The sequence below is a fragment of the Fukomys damarensis genome, unplaced genomic scaffold (genome assembly GCF_012274545.1).
Source record: "Fukomys damarensis isolate Sample0158 unplaced genomic scaffold, DMR_v1.0_HiC HiC_scaffold_28, whole genome shotgun sequence".
Taxonomy (NCBI): Eukaryota; Metazoa; Chordata; class Mammalia; order Rodentia; family Bathyergidae; genus Fukomys; species Fukomys damarensis.
This window is the reverse complement of record NW_022900940.1, coordinates 44,310,014-44,332,293: the sequence shown is the minus strand read 5'-3', so window position 1 is coordinate 44,332,293 and position 22,280 is coordinate 44,310,014. Positions and strand designations below refer to the sequence as shown.

At 39.2% G+C, this 22,280-nt stretch overlaps 1 protein-coding gene across 5 annotated transcripts in view; it reads left to right on the top strand.

The window, feature by feature from the left end:
* Fhit (fragile histidine triad diadenosine triphosphatase) overlaps positions 1 to 22,280 on the top strand; it is a 1,329,438-nt gene that overhangs the window by 355,691 nt on the left and 951,467 nt on the right. For all 5 annotated transcript variants that reach the window (XM_010643166.2, XM_033757040.1, XM_010643170.2 and 2 more), the window contains exon 6: positions 14,770 to 14,859. The gene's annotated coding sequence lies outside the window, so the exon portion shown is untranslated. The remainder of the gene's footprint in view (positions 1 to 14,769; positions 14,860 to 22,280) is intronic.

Here is a 22,280-nt window from a genome sequence, read left to right as displayed (position 1 = left end):
AATAATTTCTCACTTCTAAAGGATTCAAACTGTGAAGTTCATCAGAGAGTATGGAGTCAGCACACATGCAGATTCTAAATCATACTCATGAAGTGAACTTATTTTAGAACAGCAATCATAGAGGCAAAAGAGAAAACAATAGGCGCACAATTAGGGAAGTGAGAATTAAAAGAGGAATTGCCTTTAATGGCAAAGGAATGCAAGCACATTTTCCTCAATTCAGTGGTAAATCCTGGCCTATCCAGAGTGATAATTCTGGGCTCCTTACTCCCTTTCTGCTAATATTCTAGTTCACATCTGCATTTTTGATGAGTTTTCATGTTATCTTTTTCTATTTTTAAAGGTTTGGTATTTCAAAATTGAAGAACCCTCACCCCCACGTGTAAATTAAATCTAACCTCCAGATAGATCTTGCCTTTCTTATCTCCAAGGTGGGGAAATTGATTACCTCTCAGAGGCAGCAGGAAGGTGGACTCCTTTGCTTTAATAGTTAATCTGAAAAGAAGTAAGAAAGTAGTTAAATCAGCGCTTATGTTATCACATGAAGACCTTTCATTATGCCTTTTAGTTTTCTACACTTTTCTGAAATGGTTTTTCATCCAAAATGTAATGCCAGTTATCATCAGTGATATATCAGTGATATGCAAAGTCAGAAATGAATTCCATTTCCATCCTAGACCAGACTCTGGATGCTGGAGGAGGAGGGGAAGATGTAGCTGGCAAGGGATCAGACCAGTAATCTAGGGGCAGGGAGGGCATCAGACGAGCAGCGGTCCCTGAATGTCTCTGGGGATCTCTGGAGACAGCATTTCTAGAGTGCAGGCTGTGAGTTTAACACACTGTGCATTAATCTGATAGTTTTTCCAGCCACTAGCATTTGAAATTTTTCATTTAGTAAATAGTGAAAGTATACATTAGGATTGGTAATGTTTTGACAAAAACTGACAATAGCCGGGACTTCAACGCTGCAGGAAAGCTGAAACACTTCCCTTGCTGTACTGCCATAGCCATGACCTCCCTGCATGCTGCTGCACGTGTTCATCACAGACATGCTCACATCACACCAGACAGTAATGGGGTGTGTGAGGCAGGGACTCATCTGGATCCCATGTGTATAGGCCGTCAGTACATCTTACCCGCCCACGAACTAAACTTTGGTTCATATTAGACTAAAGGTAATAGTAATAATTTATTGAAAGCTACTTTTAAAACAGATCATAGTAGTGATCATTTCTTTAAATACTGCGTTTACCAGTTTCATCTATTTAGCAGCTCCTTGTGCTACCTAAGACGAAGTCTAAGCACGAGGTCCCCCAGTATCCCACCCTTACTTGTCTTTCCTATTTCATCTCCTTTTGCTTCTACTCATGCCCTAAATTTAGCCAAATATTGCTTCTTCTTGTTTCACAGATGTTCCATCGTCTCTGCTTTTCTCAGAGATTTTGTGGTCTTCTTGTTCTGCCCTCCGGCTGGGATCTCCCCTGTTCTCCTGAACCCTCAGGACCTAGTTCCCACCTCTCCTCTGTGAAGCTTCTGCTGTTCCTCCCAAGCATTGCTGGTTGTCCTGTCCACATGGTGCTATGACCACTGGTCACTTACCACATGTCATTATAATAATTTCTCAGCTGTCTGCTCTTCTTGCCAGAATCAGAGTTCCTTGTAGCCTGGTGACATTTCAATTCAGGAGGATCTAGTCTGTTGTACATTTTCTCCACTCGTACATGTATTATTTTTAGTTTCTACTGACACTTAGGAACTTAAAGCTTTCAAGTACTGTAATGAAAGTATCAATCAACAGTCAACCAAGAATCCTCTAGGCAGTGAAAATACGCTTCAGGAATGGAGGCTTTCTTAGATCGTGGGGGTGGGGGGAGGAAGAGAAAAAGAAAAAGGAGGAAGAAAGGGAGGAAAGAAGAAAGAATGACGCTAAGAGAATATGTCATTGGCAGAAGAGAACAGTCACAGTCACAGTCAGTGGAGCGAGAGTTAAGTTTAAGTGGAAAGTAAAGTGATAAAAACGAAATCCTGAAGCATTGAGAAGGAAGAAAAAGCTGTGAACAAAAATACTGATCCAGTTGAGATTTCTAAATTGTATTGGAAAGTTCAAACAGAAACATCAGCACTGTGACGTGGATATAAACGCATGTACAAGGACTTAAGGTATTTACTTAATAAATGGAGTAGGGTAAAGGGACATAGAGGTAATTTTTTTTATAACTCGGTCATACTGATAAAATGACAACAGTAATCTGTGTAAGTGGCAAATGTGTCATGTGATACTTAATGCAAACATATAACTGTGCCAACTGATACAATCAAAACACTATAAATAAAAATGGTATTCCAACAATGTTCACATAGCCTACAAGAAGTATAGAGAATACAAAACATAAGAACACCATGCAAAGATAACAATCAAAATAAAAACAACAAAAATACAAAAAGAAAATGGAAGGAGAGTCTGCAGATATTGATAATTACATTCAGATTACATGGACTAAATATACCACTAAATACACAGAGCTAAGCAGAGTCACTTACAGTAACATGACCTACTGACAAGAACATACTGAATATTTGAGGAATACTTCAAATATAACTGTACAGGCAGACTGCAAGTAAAACCAGGAGAAAAAATACATCGCGTCAACTTTAATCAAAGGGAAGCGGGATGAGCTAGTTATTTTTGAAAATTAACAAAGCTGACAGACCTCCAGGAAGATAACAAACCAAGATCCCCTAACCATGGCCCTCACCCTTCCCAGTTCTGACCCTAAGCCTGAGTTCCAGCCTGGGGAGGGCAAGTTTGAGCCCCTCCCCTTGCTGGGCGGCAGCAGTGAGCCCTGGCTCCTGTCAGCCTCATGATCGCCGGGGAGACTGAGGCTCTCCCATGGCTGTCTTGCTAAGCTAGGATATGCAGTAGGGCAGATTCATTACACGCATTTTTGACTTATTATATTTTTCATTTATGAAAGCTTTATTGGGCTGTAACCCTACCATATATAGGTGAAGAGGCATCTGTAGGTGAGAAGATGCTTACCTGGGCCACAGAGTTACTTTGAATCCTGGAATTTTTTATTATACAAATTACCAATATTAGGAATGAAAGGAGTTATCACTATAGATCCTATAGACATCAAAAGGATAATAAAAAAATACTATCAGCCACTCTACACATAAAAGTCTATGTAGATATAATGGGCCACTTCTTTGAAAAACAAATTGTTGTTTTATCCAATGTGAAATAGATAGTTTGGGGAGCTCATAACAATTAAGAACATTTAATTTATATTCAAAAATTGGCAGATACACAATAAACACAAAAATATATTTCCATATATGAGCAATGAAAATGTGAACCCTGAAATAAAAAATGCACTAAAATTTACAGTACTTCAAAAGTATGAAGTACTCAGGTATAGTTCTAATGAAACAATAACAGAATTTGTATGTCAAAACTGCATAATAATGAAGAAATAGAATTAAATAAATTATAAATAAATGGAGAAACATATTGTGCTTATAGTTTTAAAGTCTTAGCATAGTATAGACAACAGTTGTCTCCAAATTGTTATGTAGGTTTAGTGCAGTTCCTATTAAAATTCTACCATTTTTAAAATGTGTAAATGAGATTATTCTTAAATTTTTATGGAAGTAAAGTAAAACAGTAGCTAAAACACTATTGAAAATTTAGAGTAAATTGTGAGGAATTAGTTTACCCAATTTTAAGACTTATTACATAGTCAGAACCACAAAACATTTCACTACACATATATTGTAATGACTAAAATAAAAATAATCAGAGTGCTAATTGCTGGTGATGTTGCAGACGTATGTATGATGTATGTGATCTGTCCCTTTCTAGCTAGTCCCTATTTAAGTTGTTTTTGTGTGTGTGTCTGTGTGTTTTTAATATAATCTGCTGAATTACAGGCCCTGTGGGTATATTTATGAATGTTCACTGCTTCCAAGTTGTTCTTCAACAAACTCTTGATAGGATTTGTGTAGACGTTTGGACATAGCATAGAGGTTTTTCGTGTATCAGTAGGGGTTCATTCAGTATGTGTTGTATGTTGAATGAGTCATTCTGTCTGGGTCCGAGTCCCCAGATCTTCAGCTTCGTACCTATGATTTAGGTCTATTAATTTAACTCTCTTTGCCACTGTTTCCTCAACTATAGAACAAGAATAAAAGCAAAGGTACTCTTAAGGCCATTGTGAAGATTGCATGAGCTAAGTAGAAAAAATGCTCACACGGTGCCGAACACATAGTAAGCATTATTTGAGTGCTAGCTGTCATAGTTACTACAGCAGGCTAGGGGCTTTAGTGTTATCCCTGATTCTTGGGATAGCCTGTAAGGTAAGAACAGATAGCACTTGTCTTAAGACAATTTGACTTAATGAATTTTAGGGGTGGGCGGTACTGGGGATTTAACTCGGATTCTTGCGCTTGTGACGCAGGTGGTGGAACCACTGAGCTGAATCCCTGGCCCTGACATGATTTTTTACTTGATGATGGTAAAAAGGAGCCAGTAGCAACTATACTTCAGATTCCGTCAGGCTAGTGATGGTCGCGGTGGCCCTCTCTCCCACTATGGGTGGTGGCAGCGAGCCAGGGTTCCCAGTCAGCCCCGTGATCATGAGAGGAAACTGATGCTCCACAATGGACTGCATTGCTAAGCTGGGATATTCAGCAGGTGAGGTACATTAAGGGCATTGTTGACTTGTTCTGTTTTCAATTTAGAATAGATTTGTTGGGATGAGACCCTATCCTCAGTCAAGGAGCAGCTGTAGTAGGTGAGAAGGTGGTGCTCACCTGGACCACAAGGTCCCTTTGAATCTTGGGATTTTTTTTATTATACTATCAGTTCTCCTAAACCTTATCACTTTGCTGCAGGAAGAAGCTGTCCAGAACATTCTAGACTATAACCAAAGTACATATTTCCCACAGCGTGTTCTTAGGGACTGGGATATGGGGTTGGAGAGTTTGATGTTTGAACCCTGATCCTACCCACCTGAACCGTAGGGTGAGTTTAGACAAGCTTCTCACTGCAGTGTGAATCTGAAAGTCCTTCGAAGACCCATCCATTACAGGCTTGGTCCTCAGCCCATGGAGCTTTGGAAAGTAGCAGAACCTTTAGTAGGTGAGTTCTTTGGAGGAAGTGTAGGTCATTGGGCTTGTGCCCTGGCGATCTCCTGCTTCTCTTTTTGCTTCCCAGCTGCCACAAGGCAAACTAGCCTTCTCTGCTATGATGTACTGTGCTACACTAAGCAATAGGGCCGAGTGACCATGGATAGAAACCATCCAAACCTTTCCTTCTTTTCATTTGTTTATCTCAGGTATTTTGTCACAGTGATGCAAAACTAAGACACGATTCAACTACTTCTCTCTAACGTGGTTTCATGACAATGCCTCCCTCCTAGATTGTTATGAGGATTAAATTAGAAGCAGTATAGAAAGTCTTTGCCATACTAAGTGCTGTGCATTATCAATTTTTTTTGTTTCTGATTTTTTATCATAAAATATGAGTTAACCATCAGAGCTAGTCAGTGGTGAAAGTACAAGTGGAACTCTAGTAGGACTTTTATTCAATGTCTTCTCTTCTCTACTGTCTAGTTAGTTTTCAGCATCTTTTTAGCGTCTGAGTTGATAGTGAGGATTCATTAGAAGAACGTTTTCCAAGAGGTTTTTAAACTACCACGTCCAAAGGTTTAGGATGTAACTTGTTGCTGAAGTGATTGGCTCTCTTAGTCTTGCACTATAAGAACTTCTCTTTCAGATCCTAAGGCTGAGGACCAAGAGAGGCCCTCTCACATTTTGGTAGTTGCTCTATGGAATGAATATCTTACCTTTTATAAACATGCTATTCAGCTGCAGCTCCTTCCCATGCCATTTGACGATATCCTCAATCTATATGACATAATCGTGGTCATATTTTCTGAGTTTCCCCTTTTACCCATTTCTTCAGGTATCATTTAATAATATTTTCTTTTCAGTTTATAACTATTTGGAAAAGTTGCACATTTGTTACCACTAAAGAATTTCTTAGGAGAATACAGAAATGATTTAGTCTTAAAGATTTTCTGCCTTTCAGAGGATTGAAGCGTGATGAACGGTACTAGAAGTGAGTTGTACACTGTTTACTGCTGTTGTATCACGTCAACCCACAGTACGTGACTGGAGGTCAATTCAGAAAGTCTTGCTAATGTGTTGAATGAAGAAGCTCAAGGAGACGGTTTAATACCTCCTTGAATGCAGTATGTGTTGTGGGTTTGTGTGAATTGCACTGATTTGGCCCTGAAAAGACGGGACTCTACAGTGTTCTAATATCAATGAAGTAGATGTCATTTACATTTCTTCTAAATTGATTTCCCTCTTCCTGATAGTTAACTAGATGGATTATTTTATAGCTTTGTTTTCCATCTGTAAAGGAAACCCAAAAAAGTAACAGGTTTTCTTTTTTCTTTCTTTCAAAATAACAGAGAATATTAGGAAATGAAATTGCAAATATGTTTCCATTCTGTCATAGAAAAGTTTAATATTTTTTCTGTTACTTAGACATCATTTATAACTACAGTGTTTCTCTTGTTTTTTCTAGCACTAGAGAAAGAAATATTCCATTATAAGGAACTCATTCCCGGAGATTTCTGATAATATTTTACCAAGTTCACTTACTACTCTCATCTTTCCATCTCCATGGTTCTTCTGCCTGATTAGTAGGCAGAGTTACAGTAAAAACTCATGCTAAACCATTTAACTACTTTTTTTTGCCTTCTCCTGTACAACACAAAAATTTAAGTACAGTATGAGAGGAAAAATAATTTATCTGCCCCCTGGACTTCTTATTTGGGATGGATTCCTGCAGCTAAAGACCCATTAACAAGACAGAAATAAATATATTTAATAATAGGTATCTCTCATGTATACAGAGACGTGAATATATTTCAAAGAGGTAGCTTTGAGTTCAGGCTTTGTATTAATTAGTGTTCTCCAGAGGAACATAATACACACACATACACACACACATATATGATTATACAAAGGTAGCTGTCTCATTTACTTCTGTCATTGTTCACACAAAATACCAAATACCCACGAGTTAAAGGAGAAAAGGTTTATTTCAGCTCACAGTTTGTAGAGGCTCCAAGGCAGGGTAGTATGACAGAGGAGTGTGGCAGGGGAGAACAGGTCCATAGTCTGGCAGGCAGAAAGCAGCAGCAGCAAACCTCTCTTCAGACAACATACCAGGGTGGCCTTCTCATTATCCACACTCAGAACTATACTAAAGCAATTGGTTGTAATCACACACACTTAATCAATATTTGTAAACTGTAGATCCAGCCACCTCTGAAAATCCCCATCTATAAGCACATGAAGCTTTGGGAAGGCAAATGCATTTATTAGCCAGGCTTACAGGATTCGAGGTAGAAGAGTCATAGTAGTTGTCTGTGAGATCAGAGACAGAAGAATCAACAGTGACCATCTGTATGCTAGAGAGCCAGAGGATCCTGTAGGAGTCTAAGGTCAAAAGCCTGGAAGAATACTGTGGGGTCGTTGTGAGTGTGTGTATTGGAAGGCTGAAATGGAGCACCACCTGAGCCAGGAAAGCCTTTTATTCTTCATCTATCCATCAATGAGAAGTTTTTAAGTGCTTTGTATCCAGCACCATGTGATGTACAAAGAAAACTGCAGAAAGCACATCGGACAATTTCCAGATCTCAAGAAATTTGCTTTTATGTTCTTCTTTCTGTTCTTTCCCCTGTTCTGCAAACTTTGCAAAGAATTTGAGGGTTCTGATGAAATGAAAGGCAGTGTTCAAGTAATGTAACAACCATGAAATAGACGTGACCATCTTTAGTAGTATAAGTCTGTAGGTCCTATTAAGTGGACTAAATTTGCTGTAGATATCCTGGCCACTGAGGCATAAAGGGAATTGTCATATGTAACGTCTATGTCTTACCAAGAAAGCATTTTAGTTATCTTATGCAGGTGGAATCTTTTGGGGATCAAAACCAAAGCTGAGATTTATTGGTGACGTTGTGAATACTGACTGTGGTGTATTTTCCAGAAGAAACGGCGTTGGGATGAAAGGATAAGGCACAGTCCATATAAGTCTTCACTGTTGCATCCTCAGTTCAGCCTGGCTTGCATTAGGTGTTTGACATATGTTTTATTAAACCGAACTTGGATCTGATTCCCTGGATCGTTTTGCACAGACTTTCAGTAACAATGAAGAGACCCTGTGCCTACCATGCCTTTAAATGTTGTTTCCTCTTTTCCTAGAAAGCCATCTTTCTCCCTGCTGTTCTCCGCTTTCTTATCCTCCAGGTCCCAGGTTTGATTCAGTTCCTTTGTTTTACTGTGTCTTAAGCTGATGTGCTTCTTTCCTTTAGAGCTCTCTGCTCAGCAGGAACGCATGTGCTCCCTGTGGGAGTCTTTGACTAGTGCCTATCTATCTTCTTGAACAGCTTTCAGGAGGTTTTGATCACCTTAGTACCCCAGCCCTTAGCGTGGTGCTTGACATTTATTACATACTCAATAAATTCTTCATTAAATGAATGAAAGCAATTAATTACTAAACAATGTGGTGAGTGTGCTTCAAATGAAATTTGAAAGAAAATGAGGATAAGGGATAAAAATGAGGATACTCTTAAACATAATAATGATGATAACGATGATGATGATAAAAGGTAGTAGTAACTCCTCTATTGAATTTTAACCACGTGTTAGGACCTTTACTTAAGTTGTCTTATTGATTCCCTAATAACTGTTAGGAAGGCAAAGTTATTAACTCCATTTCACCATGAGGAAAGTGAACGTGGAAAAGATCGGAGACATGGATAAAGCCTTGCAGAGGTGTGGTCTCTAGATCCCAGGATTCAAGCCCACACCCTTTGCCAAGTACAAAGTTGTGTCCCAGCCGACTTTGATAAAGCGTGTTTGGGTATTACGTGGAGGAACACAATGGTAGCGACCTCACACGGTCTGCATAAGGGGACAAAGCCGCTGTCCCCTGTCATTTCATTGTGAGGCTTCAGTTGTGTTTTTATCCAGAGACAGAAAGTGTTGAACCAGAGGCTGTCTGACTCTTTTTATTCTTGTGGAGTTCAAGTGGGATGCTCTTTCTGTTCCTTATCTTTTGGCATACTACTCTCTGCTGAATGCCCTTTCTTACAGTTCCATTTACAAGGACTTCACACGTGCTACATTTATTCATTTGGAAACTCAATGTTTATTGCAATGCACAGCAGCCACAGTATTACAAATATTTAGGCAGAAAAATTAAATGATTCATTTGTAGCTGAAAAGTCTAATTTTCATTTGTGGAGTCCTCTTTATCATCACTCCAATTTAAAGGCACAAAATAGCACCTTTACACTGGTAACTTATTCATAAAATACTCTTTCGGCCTTGTTTGTTTTCTTGTGGCAAGCCAATCCAAGCCTCATGGGTAGGATGATGCACACAAAATGATGATATGTAAATACCAAGGCTGTGGTAGGGGCCAAGCAGTTGAGGCAATCCCAGCATTTCATTGGTTCCTTCAGCTTTCTAATTACATAAATAAAAAGATTTTAGGAATTCTCTGCTTTTTTTTAAGGGTTTAGCTAACACTTCAAAGTCTTAGAGACTCTGATAAATGTACATATTAGGCATTTTAAACAAAGAGTATTGACTCAAAAGGAAATCTTCAGCTCACAGTTCGCATCTCATGATTGCTGAACTTCCCTGCAAGTTTTTTTTTCCTCCACTGAGTCTCCGTCTGGGAAGAAAAGAAGCATTCTTCACAATTTTAGCCCCTTGAAGGAATGACCTCCTTGGCTTAAAGAGGACCATTTAATTATTAGTGGCAAAAACTAATTATCCCAAAGTACCTTTTTTTTTTTTTTTGAAAGCACAGATTCCATTTTGTGGAAGGAAAACCTCATCTTAAATCTAGAACGTGTAAGGTTAATGGCTAACTTGTTGCAAGGAGAGAAGTAGGAAAAAGTAAAATTGCTAAGTCTCTTGAAGAACTAATCAAGCATATTGTTCCCTTGATTCTAGAAAATTGCAGTGAGCTTTTTAGAAAGGTTGAAAAGATGTCCATGACACACTTTCAGTTTGCTTTGTCTATGAATGTGTTTTTCTTTCCCTTGTGTTGGTTGTTCCAAAGCCATGTGCTGAAGATGGTGGCTACCGGGTGGTGCTCTGGTCCCCTGGCCTAGGGCTCTGTCATTGCAGATGGCAGAGAGTTCCCTCTACTGGGTGAATTTAACTTCAGACCCTTAAACTAAGGCTATGGGGAAAAATCACCTCCCCCTCACTGACTAGTAAAACTTAGTTATAGGGATAGGTATGTAGCTCAGTGGGGAAATGCTTGCCTAGCATGGATGAGACCCTCAGCTTGTTCTCCAGAACTGCACCAAACACAAGAAATGTAGTTCTGAGTTTCATTCTTAAGAAAGCAATCATCTTAGCTTACATGCACTTCAGAACTGCTGATGAATTCCCTCCCTCCCTCCCTACTCCCTTTATCCTTTTCTTCCTATTTTTCCTTTGTCCTCCTTCTTTCCTTCTTTCCTTTATTTAAAAAAAACACCTAAAAATACAGACAGGCACAAAAATAGTACAGTAAACATCTGTATTTCTGCTACACAAAAATGAGCATTTGGTTGTATTTGGCCAGATTTTCTTTTTTGTTGTTTTTCCCTCTTTAAATACATTATTAATGAAACTAAACCATACCTTACACTTGCCTTCATCCTCTGCTCTCTCTGCTGCATGCATCACCCTGACCAAGATTCCCTAGCATAAAAAAAAGATTCCCTACCGTAGATTTGGGGTTCATTTGACCAGCCCATTGTTTATACTGTTATATACATATTTGTATATCTGTAATGGACATATGCTGTTATATGTTTAAAATTTCCAGCTGTGTTGCTCTCTTCGCATGACATTATTTATGAAACATCTATACTGATGCCTATAAAACCAGCTTATTCTTTAACAACTGTGTAGTATACAGTCCTGTAAATATACTGCACCTTACCCACTCCCCTTTCAGGCTGACTTTAAGGACATTTCCAAGTTTTGTTACACTAAAACGAAAGTGCTGAGAAATTCCTTTTCAAATATGTCTGCTTATGTATTTTCTTTTGAGCTCAGTATAGCCTCCAGGGAGAACCCCCATGCAGTGGGATGTGTGTAGTTCACTTTTGATAAGTATAGTAAGCATAGTAAAAGTCACTGTAATAATATACTGTTCCATGATCCTGCCAGAAGTAAGAATGTTATGTTTTTTCCCCAACATCTTGGGCGACACTGAATTTTGTCTGTCAGAATTTTCCATTTTAACTTTTTGGGTGAAAGAAAAATGGAATCCTTTTATTTTAACCTCTCCTTTCCTCGTGTGTCACGAGCCTGAGCGCCTTGTGCTCATGAATGCATTGGGATTACTTATTTGACTCACCATTCTTTTTAGTTGTTATATTTATTATTTCTTTTTCTAGACTTAAGGGTCCCTATATTATTCTGATTACTTATTCTTGATTATGTTGTCAGTGTGTTTAATAGGTCTGGCATTTGAAAAGATAATTTCTTTAAATGATTGGTAGAGTTAAATTTTTATGGTTTTCAAGTCAACTCTATGTACTATGAAGAAGTCAGGCATCTCTCTCTCCAGCCTGCTACAGATTTTTTTTTTTTCTCATTGAGTTTATTGGTACATTTTAGGTATGCGGTACAGTTACATTCATCATTGCGATCTTGTACCTTTACATGACAGGTCTTGGTTCTCATTTTTCCTCCTATCCCGGCCCTCCCTTCACCCCCTCCTCCCTTCCCTACTTACAAATACTTAATTTGCATTTTTCTTTTTCTCATTGTTTTGTTTTCTTTTCCCTTATTACCTTTCTTCTACCCTTGCCATTACACCTTTAGCCCCCTTTTTTCCTATTTCACATTGTCATTTATATCATTAGGATCTTGTGTACCATTATAGCTACAGATCTTTTTGGATTCACTTTCAAACTATGCAGCATGGGGCTGACCACTTTTCTCTTTCCCTGGTACTGCCTGACAGCAACTTTGCTCACCAGGGTTACTGCAGGAGCCTCTGAAATGAGCTCATTCTTCAGTTTATTCTCACAGAAACCTTATTAAAATGAAGTTGGATCTTGTTCCATCTCTGCTCAGAACTGTGCCATGGCTTTGTACCTTGCTCCAAGCAAAAGCCTGAGCCCTCAGAGTGCCCATGAAGGCCTTGCCCAGCTCTTTGTCCCTGTTCCTTCTCTTCTCGTACCCCTACCCCTCACTGTTCCAGTCAGCTGGCCTCCCTGCTACTCTTCTGACACACCATGTTCTCAAGCACTTTCGCTTTCCTGTGCTTGGCATCTTTTCGGCTGTCTCCTGCAGCATCTCGTTCAAGTTTTTCCTGAGCTATTATCTCCCAGTGAGGTCTTTGTAAATTTTCTTGCTTTAGATTGCAAGTCTCCCCACACTTGCTGTGTTTGTCTCACAGGCTGCAATAACACAAAGCACTGTGAGCTCAGTAACTTAAAACAACAGGAACTCTTTCATTCACCTTTGGAGGCTGCAAGCCTGAAATCAGACTGTCAGTAGAGCTACTCCCTCTGGAATCTACAGGTGCTCCCTTCCTGCTTCTTGCTGGCTTCTGTTGGTTTCCTGGCAATCCTGGTCTCACAGCTGTGTAACTCCAGTCTGTGCCTGCCTCCCCACATGTGTTCTCTTGTGTGTCACGTGACCATCCTCTTATGAGGACAGCAGTCCTATTGGAGTAGAGATCTGTCCTACCCCAGAATGACCTCATGCTCACGTATTATGTATTCATCAGTCCTGTTTCCAAGCAAAGTCACTTTCTGAGATACTAGGGGTTAGGAATTCAACTTTTTTTTCCCCTGAAGGGCAGGAAAACTTAATTCAACCCCAAAGCACTCATCAGCTCCTTTCCTACTGTTTGTCCAGAGCACTGAGCATTATTTAACCATGGGTTTAACATTTATTTTGTCTATCTTCCCCCAGCAGAATGTAGGCCGTAGGAAAGCAGAGTGGAGCTATCATATTCATTGCCACAGAGAATAGTGCTAGAGATGTTGGTCAGATCTTGACACATGTTTCTTATGTGAACTACTTCATTGCTTTCATTTACACCATTAAGCAGACCCGTTCACATGACATGGCCCAAAATAATTAGTTTAAAAGGAAATAATTACTCTTAAACAAAACCTGAGAGAATGAATTGATGTTTATGATTGTATTTTGAGTTCAGAGAAGGCCATTTGAAGAAAATACAGAGGTGGAGATCAGAGCAGAGAGGAACCGACCATTTGAGGCATTTGTATGTTGTTGAGTGCTTTATGGGCAGTAAGGTCTCTTTAGCCTCTTTACCCGTCCTTCACTTTGGAGTTGTTTCTGTAAGTGCGATGGCGCAAAGGGGCCTCCTTCTGCCTGACATGTTCTAAGAATATTTGGCATTTCATCCTCCGTCTCAGTCACTTTCTACTTGCTGAGACACAGTACCTGATACCTTCAACTTACAGGAGTAGAGGATTACTTTGACTCACGCTGCTAGAAGTTTCGGTTCTTGCATGGTTGGCTGCATGATGCTAGGTGATAGGAGAGGAAAAGCTGCTCGTGCCTTGGCAGCCAGGAAGCAGAGAGAGGAGGGAGGAGCCAGGGAGGGAAATATCCCCTTCTAGATGCCACCACCAGTGACCTTCCTCTTCTTTTTTTCTTAATACATTTTCTTTTATCCCATTCCCCCCTGGAGTCCCCTTCCTTCTCTATGTACTAAAGCTTTGTTTCCATGTTTTGTTTCTACTTTCACTTTTTTTGTCCTTTCCTCTCTCTCTCCCTTCTCCCTTGTTCCCCTTCCCATTCGATAACTTTCTTCCTGTTTCCCAGCACCCGTTATACATCTCAGTCCTTATTTCCACATTCAGTTTCTCACACCAGATTATCAATGTGGTGCTTAAACCTGTGTGTCTGATTTATTTCCCTTAAGAGTATGGTCTCAGGGAGTGACCTCCGTCTTCTGACGAGGCTCCGCCTCACAAAACCACGCCAGGTGGAATATCCCCATAATCCAGTTGCCTTCCATAGGCCCCGCCTCTGACTGCGAGAGGCTTTGGGGAGACATTCCAATAGAAACTACAGCATCCTCCTTTAGCAAAAAATGTGCTTTTAATAAATGTGCCCTTCACATATTATTATGTGCATTTGGTAGAGGTGAAGATCAATGAGGTTGAACACCTGTATATGACACAGAGAAAACCCAGATCCAAACCTAAGCCAATTGGACCCAAAAGCTATATTCCTTCCCTGTTGAGATTCCTTTAGTGCCTAGAAGACACCAGGGTTTCAAAACGAGCCTTCAGATGAAGGATTTGGCTTGGGATACCACAAAACCGAAGAAGAACTCATCTGGACGCACTTAGGAGGGGTTGGCCTTGTCTGTTTTGCGCAGTGGAAGCCCCTGTGCCAGGACTGCCAAGCTCCCAAGGAGGGATGGATGATATGATCCAGAACAGACTGGGACTAGATTTCAGAAGGTGCAGAATCTAGGCATCATTCTGCATTTCTTTTGCATGATCATGTATGAATCTCTTAAGCTACTCTGTGCCACATCCTCTCTGCAGAGTAATGTTATGCTGCACTTTAGGTAATATCTGTGCAGTCAGCCCAGCTCACTCTGTGTGGTGAATGTGACATAGAAGCCACCTGCTTCACTTCTCAAATGATTATCCGCATCTCTTGTTTGTGGCGTAGGTGTCCTGGGACGAATCACCGGCCTTGGCCATCTCTAGAAACTCTGCATCCTGCCATCAGTTCTCTCGGGAGGCAGCAGTAGTCTGAAAGGTAATGTTTGCTTAACTTTGACCTTTTTCAGAGTGTGATATAATTGTTTTGCTATGGTCATCTTTGGAATAGTGTCAACATTCCTATAGACATATAAAATAGAACTTTTAAAATGGGAAAACTTCAAGTCTAGATTCCCTTAGATAGTGTGTCTTCTTCAACTTCTATTTGTACCTGTGATTTTAAAATTGAAATATAAATATTATGTCAGTTAAATAAAAGAGTGATGACTTCACTGTGTGAAAGAAAGCATTGCTATTCCTTTCCATGAAGTATAGCTTTAACTATCATCTGACTGACACTATATTTTATTGTCCTCCCCCACCAGTTACACACATTTAATAATTTTTATGTATGAAAGGTAAGGGTAGACACAGAGGTAAGTTGTGATGCCTGGCGTGGCTTTGAGGATGACGGAGGAATTTGAGTGAAGTTTCCAGAGGCAGGAGGAGGCTTCTGCCATGAGATGCACCTCCTGAAACACGTTGGGATCACGGGGGATCAGAGTCCTAGCACATCCTAGGGCACAGTGAAGGGGCGGTCGTGACACGTGAAGATGGAGTAAGTGCTTGCATTTATGCATCTTTAAATGGTTTCACTGGAAAAGGTGAACAGGGCTTTTTTTTTTTTTTTTTTTTTTTTTTAAAGAGCAATAAATGAGAAGAAATGTACTGTTGAGGCTCAGAAAACAATCCCCAAGGTACGGCACTCTGGCATACCAAGGCTCAGGAATTGGCGCAGCTTCAGAAGCCAGGTCTTTTTTTCACTCTCTGCTGCTCCCCTTTTCTCTCAAAATGGCCCACAGAAACCAGAGTTCCTCTTCCTCAAGGCAGGCTGTAAGAACTAGAATCTTTCTCCCTCACACTTAAAAACTAGAAATATAACTCTGTAACCTTCCTTCAACTTTTTGTGTAAGAGTTGGCCATGAAGGAATTCTCAGAGACCTACCTTGTCTGATAGTTGTTTCGTAAGACTCCTTGGGGAGGGATCCTGCCCTGGAGGGGCCGAGAAGAATCGGAACCAGCAGGCCTCGCTGGCTTCCCCTCCAGTGTGTTGTCAGTAGGTTTGACCTGTTCTGTCCATTCACATTTCTCTGTGGCTGTCCATTCTTCATAGAACCAAATATGAAAATGGACAGTTCTCCCTGGGTCTTGGCTTTTCGTTTCTCAAGACCTCTGCGTCCCTTACAACTTGAGTACTATAAACATTATACTTTGCTCTTGTTAACTTGTCTTTATGGTAGGAGCACTGGCTGTGACCCTTCCGATGGGTGAGGAATGTGTCTTTATCTTTCTACCCCTACAGAACTAAACTGGCATTTTCCTCAGCAGGTTGTCTGTGGACTGCGTTCATTTCAGCCCCCCTCATTTGAATACCCCTTTCTTTTCCCATCCGTACTTCTCATCTTCATTCTATGGCTCCCATTCCTAGGTCCCAACAAACATTTTAGCATGTACATGTAGAATAGTCCCATGTGCCAGAATGCAAAGATACTAAACTTCTTTCTTGCTTCCAGTGAAGACGCAGCCTCCTGTGTCCACTGGACATTGTGTGTGTATGTATCCTGCCTCTCTGTGTCATTCCAGTGACTGGAAACCCAGGAGAAAGTTGTTCGGGGTGTACAGCCTGAGTTTGTAGGACTGTGAGGTGTTGCCACCATCTCCCAGAAACACTCCCCAGTGCGGTTGTAGTGGGGTGAGGCAGGCGTGTTCTCTTCCTAACACACCTGACTCCTCTCAGGTGAATTAGCTCTGACCAGAGCATTTTCCTTGGAAACAGGAGGGTTAACAACAGTAAATGCAAGGAGTGGGAAGGGAGTGCTGGTGTCACTTACCTCGTTACTGTGAGCCTGCCCATGCCGTTATTTGATCATTTTGTTGTTGTTTTTGTTTTGCTTAGTGTTTTAAGCCCTGAAGCAAGACTGCTTTTCACATAAAAGCTCTCAATATCAAATATAATTTGGAAAGGGGAGCATTTTAATATCAATAGTTATTGAAAAGAGGAATTGTGTACTATTTTCAGGTTTTAGGAACGTCAGTTTTTGCTCCATGTTTAGAAGGACTTTTGTCTCCTGATAATAAAAGTCATGCTTCTAATTATTTCAAGTACTCCCTCTCTCCTTGCTATTTTTTAAGATTTCTGCTGTTTGCTGTGTTGTCACACTCAGCCCACTTAACCTCTCTGAACTCTGATTTCATCCTCCATAAGATGAGGCTAATTATATGAGCTACCTTATTACAATGATTATGAAGGATTACATGATAATTTATGTAAAGTGGTAAGAAGTTGTATTGCATACAGAAACTCAAGAAATTGAAGCAATAATAATGATTGTTAAAGGAAAATGTGCACTCAGTAACTGTTGATATTCAAGGATTTTCAGTATTTTATTTCTCTTAGAATATTTCCTACTGTAGTCTTCAAGGATGCAAAATATAAAAATATCTGAGACCCGAAAAGTAACTAAAATAATGGCGTAATACTGGTGGATAATCTTTGGTAGTCACGATCTGTATAAACGTCATTGCCATGAGATTCAGTGCTACCACTCTAAGTTCCACTTGATATTTTATCATTGCGCGCTCTGCTATGCTTTCAACCCATATCTTCTCATCTACTTGGTGAGATAATCAAGGAGGCCCTGAATCTGATTTCTGCATCTTCTTTAAGCTAAAAGCAAATATCCCTAGTTGAGGTAATGGGTGGAAGTTAAGTATTTCGAGTAGATGTGGTAGGAAATGCAAAAGAATGCTTCCAAAATGATTTTTCTTGTTTCCACTTCTCTTGTTGAAATAAGCTCTACTGGGCCTGACATTCTAATATATATGGAATAAAATGTAAGAAAAATATTTTTACCTGGGGGCACCTGTCTTAGTTACTGTTCTCGTGGTACCAGAGTTAAAGGAGGAAACATTTAATGTAGCTTATAGTTGAAGAGGTTTCATTTCGCAGTGGGCTGGCTCCCAGGCAATGTGGGACGGCAGAGGGGCGTCTGAAAGGAGAAATAGACATGGTAAAGCAGAGCAGGTAGAAGGCAGCAAGCAGCAAGTGACAAGCAGCGACCCTCTTTCTGTCCCTTGTATTCTATCCAGGCTACTCACCCTTAGGGGCCCAGGGTGGGGCAGCCTTAATCTTAAAATTAAGATTGTGAATCAATCCCAGCATCAAGACTTTGATCCTGGCAACACACATCCTGGATCCAGCCACCTATAACCACATGAGGCTCTGGTGGGAATCTAGACACAAGCTACAACAGCTCTAGAGAGGAAAAATAAGGGATATTCTTTGGAAGAGTTGAAATTCTCTATAATCCAGTGCAGAGTAAGTTTTCCATTTTTCACCTTTTAGACGGAAGGCAAGCTGAAGTCAGTGTTTCTTGGGACAGTTAATCTCCAACAGAAAACCTATAGTCTTTTAGGTTTGAAGGCCAAAACATCTGAGTTCGGGGCAGTCGTAGCCACTGGAAAATGAATTTAGAATCCTGGAAGGGAGAGAGAAAGAGAGTGAAAGCCCCTACTTTTATGTGTGGATACCACCCGATTTCTTTTATTTTCAAGGGATGTAGAAAAGTTTATTACTAAAGTTTATTAATACACAACAAGAGAGCAGTGGGGAAATTCCAAACAGAATCACACTAGCAGGGAGAAAGTAAGGACATTTATGTTTGATTTTAGTATGGAGAAATCTATGATAAAGAATATAGGTCTGTACTTAGAAGGAGTTTTGAAGTTTTATTAAAAGTAAGAGGAAAGATGAGTGCCCTAATTCCTGACTGGTACTTAAACTTTGTATAGAAGGAGCAGATACAAATTAGCACAGTTAAAAATGAAAAAACCCATCTGGGATCTGAGCTTCCACCCAAGAGTTTCTGTTCATTTTGAGCATAACTAATCTAGTTCCCTACTACAACAAATAAATCAATATTCTTCAGATAACCCAAATAATTTAAACTCTTCATGCCATAACATTTATATTTATATACTCACATGATTCAACCCCAAATTCCATGACATATGAAGAACCAAGAAAATGTGACCAATTTTAAGGAGAAAAAACAATTATCTGGTACTGATTTCAAGGTGACCCAGATGTGAGAATAAACAGACAAAGATTTTAAAGCAGCGATTGTAACCATTTTCCATGAAGAACAGGAGCTAGAATCAAATGAATAAGAAGACAGTAAATAAAAAATACAAAAGAGAACCAAGCACAAATTCTGAAACAGAAAATTCAGTATTTGAATTAAAAGTTAACCAAGTTTAAGATAGCCAAAGAAATGTTAGTGAAACTGAAGATAGATCCATAGAAATGTTCTTTCTGAAGCACATAAAGAAAAGAAAAAAGAAAAAGATTTGAGCAACTAAGTAGAAAAAATGAATAGTCTTAGGATGTGTGTGATAAAAATGAAAATGTCTAGCATTAATGTAATTGGATACCCATATGAAAAGGAGAAAGATGATACGAAAAACACATTTGAAGAAATAATGCCCTAGACTGTCAAATTTGGTAAAATATATAAATGTATAAGATCAAGAAATATGCCAAACCCCAAATGGAATAAATTTGAAGAAAGCTGTGTCTTGACATTTCTTATTTCAAATTGCTAAGCACCAATAGTAAAGAAAAAGTCTTGAGAGAAAAATGCCCAAATACTTTTGGGAGAACAAAGCTTTAAGTGGGCACTAATTTCCCGTTAAAAGTTACAGAGGGTGAAAAAGTGAAATATTTAAAAAGTGTGGGGTGGGGCGGGGGTGGCAAAAATCCGAGAATTTAAAATTCTATGAACAATGACGATCTCTTTTGAAAAGGAAGACAAAGACATTTTCAAATTAGAGAAAAACGAAAAGAGCTTTTTGCCAGCAAACTTATTCCACAAGAAATGCTGAAAGTTGTTTAGGCTGAAGTGAGCTATCAGCAGTTAGAATCTTAAATCTTAAAGAAGGACTGATAATTAGAAAGAATAAATGAGAAAGGCTATTTTTCCATTTTAAAACCTTCAAAATACATAGGACCTATTACAGTGAGAATTATAACATTGTCCCTATCTTGGTTACTTTTCTGTTTGCTGAGACAAAATAATCAACAACCACAAGTTAAAGGTGGAAAGGTTTATTTCAGCTTACAATTTATAGAGATTTCAGTTTATAGTCAGCTGGCTCCAAGGCAGGGTGGCATGGCAAAGGGCATCACAGAGGAGAAACAGTTCGTTGCAGAGCAGACAGGAGGCAGCAAGCAGAAGGCAGCCTGCTATCCATTTTTCCCTTTTATTCCCGTCAGGTGATAAGCCTAATTTTTGGTGCCACCCACTCCTAGGGTAGGGCTTCCCATTACCCAGACCCAGAGCAATGCTAACCAATCAGTGGACTAATCCAAATATTGAACTCTTAATCCATATTCATATACCCTTAATCCACATTCAGCCATCTCTGAAAAGCCCCACCTATGAGTGCATAAGGCTTTATGGGGGCATTTAGATATGTCATAATGGTGTTTATAATACAGTATGTGTAGTTATATAATAGTTGTTGCATAAAGAATGGGGAAATGGCTAATGAATTTATATAATTTCAGCGTTTTCAAATTTTATATAAGGTATGTGAAATTAAGTCTTAGAAGATTGTGAGAGATCAAGAATATAACCACTAAAATCAACCAAACAACCACTAAAAAAAATCAATAGATAAAATAGAATTCTCATTTTAAGAAATGATCAAAAATATTACAGGAAATAAACAGAACAAGAAGCAGAGGAACAAATAGAAAATGTATAATAAAGTTGTTTAAAACAAATAAAATAATTGTAAGTAATTGGTAGTTCCAAAAATGCACCTGAATCAATAATTACGTCAAATGTTGATAGACTACACTCTAAAATGCAGAGATATCAGAATGTATACAAGTCAAGGACAATTATATTCTTCTAAGAGATATCTTTTAAATATAAAGATATAGGTAAGTTTAAAGTAAATTGGTGGAAAAAGGTATAATATGGAAAGTGCATAGTAAGTTTAGAGTGGCTATGTTAATATTAGACAAATTAATCTTTAAGACAAAAATTATTACCAAAGATGAAGGTGATTGCCCCATAATAATAAAGGGGTAATTATATAGTATTAAGAAGACATAATGATTATAGGTGCATATATACACCTGATACAATGCTAAGTGAGAGCGTTTATGCATTTCTGACTCTATAATTTTTTTGAGGACTCGGTCATGAATCATAAGATGCAAGTGGCTCATCAGCTTAAGCTAACAATCAGTTGGTAAATCATGGAATGGAAGTTAACACAGGCAGAAGAAAACAGTTGGAGAGTCTAAAAATCTCAGTGTAACTAACTCCTTAGACAAGTTCAATTAAAATACTTTATGGTATTTGTTGGCTTCTTTTAATGCCTTGTATAATCCAGGATTAAGCTCCAAACTTTCACAGTTCAGTCCTACAGAGTTCATGTTTAACTGGTGTTTTGGAGAACAGATATTAAGTCTGGTTGGTGCCCTTAGCATATGCGGTATTAAATATTTTGGTCGTCAACCCTGCTTACAGCAGTTACATAAGTTCTCAAATCTCCTCCATTTGTCAGTGGAAGAATCTTTGCCGCAGGTAGGTTCAGTGGGTTGCCCAGTGTCACATATCTGTCAACTAGCAGAGCCAGATGCCAAATCAAGACTTTTTTCTAAAGCCTGCCTCACCGCATCATTTTCTCTGAGCAAGTATTACTGGTTAATATGTATAAGGGTTTGCATGTGGAGATGCACAGTATTTTTTCATAGTTTCTCTTGCAGATCCATGGACATTTTAATGGTACGTCTGAGTACATTCTGAATATAGTCAGTGGCTGTGAAACAAGAGGCATCTGGTAACTGCACCAGGAGATAAACCCACAGGCTTGACCCAATTCTTGAGGCACACTGAACTGTAAACTGTTAAACCAGAAAACTTTATATGTATATACTCTGGTGGAGTTCTGAATTTCCAGCAGACAAATTTATAGTAAGAGTTTAGAGATTGTGGACAGCTTTCCTAGGCTTCCATGTTCCCTGTGACATGAATGAAGGGCAGCAAGTGTGGATGTAGGGTAGAATTTTACAACTGGCCGAAGTTTGAAAAGCTAAGGGATTTCTAAATGATGTTCTGGGCTCTGTGCATTTGAGTCTTGCTTCTCATTGGTAGGACTGCATTTTATTTCTTTAAAGTTGACATTGCATGCCAATTGAAATTCCAACACTATATTTCACAGAACTAGAAAAAAGAATCCAAAAATTCATTTGGAACCACAAGAGACCTAGAATAGCAAAAGCCATTATAGGCAACAGTCACATGGCACCAAGTGTAACAATTCCCAATTTGAAACTATACTACAAAGCCACTGTGATAAAAACAGCATGGTACTGGCAAAGAAATAGGCCTGAGGATCAAT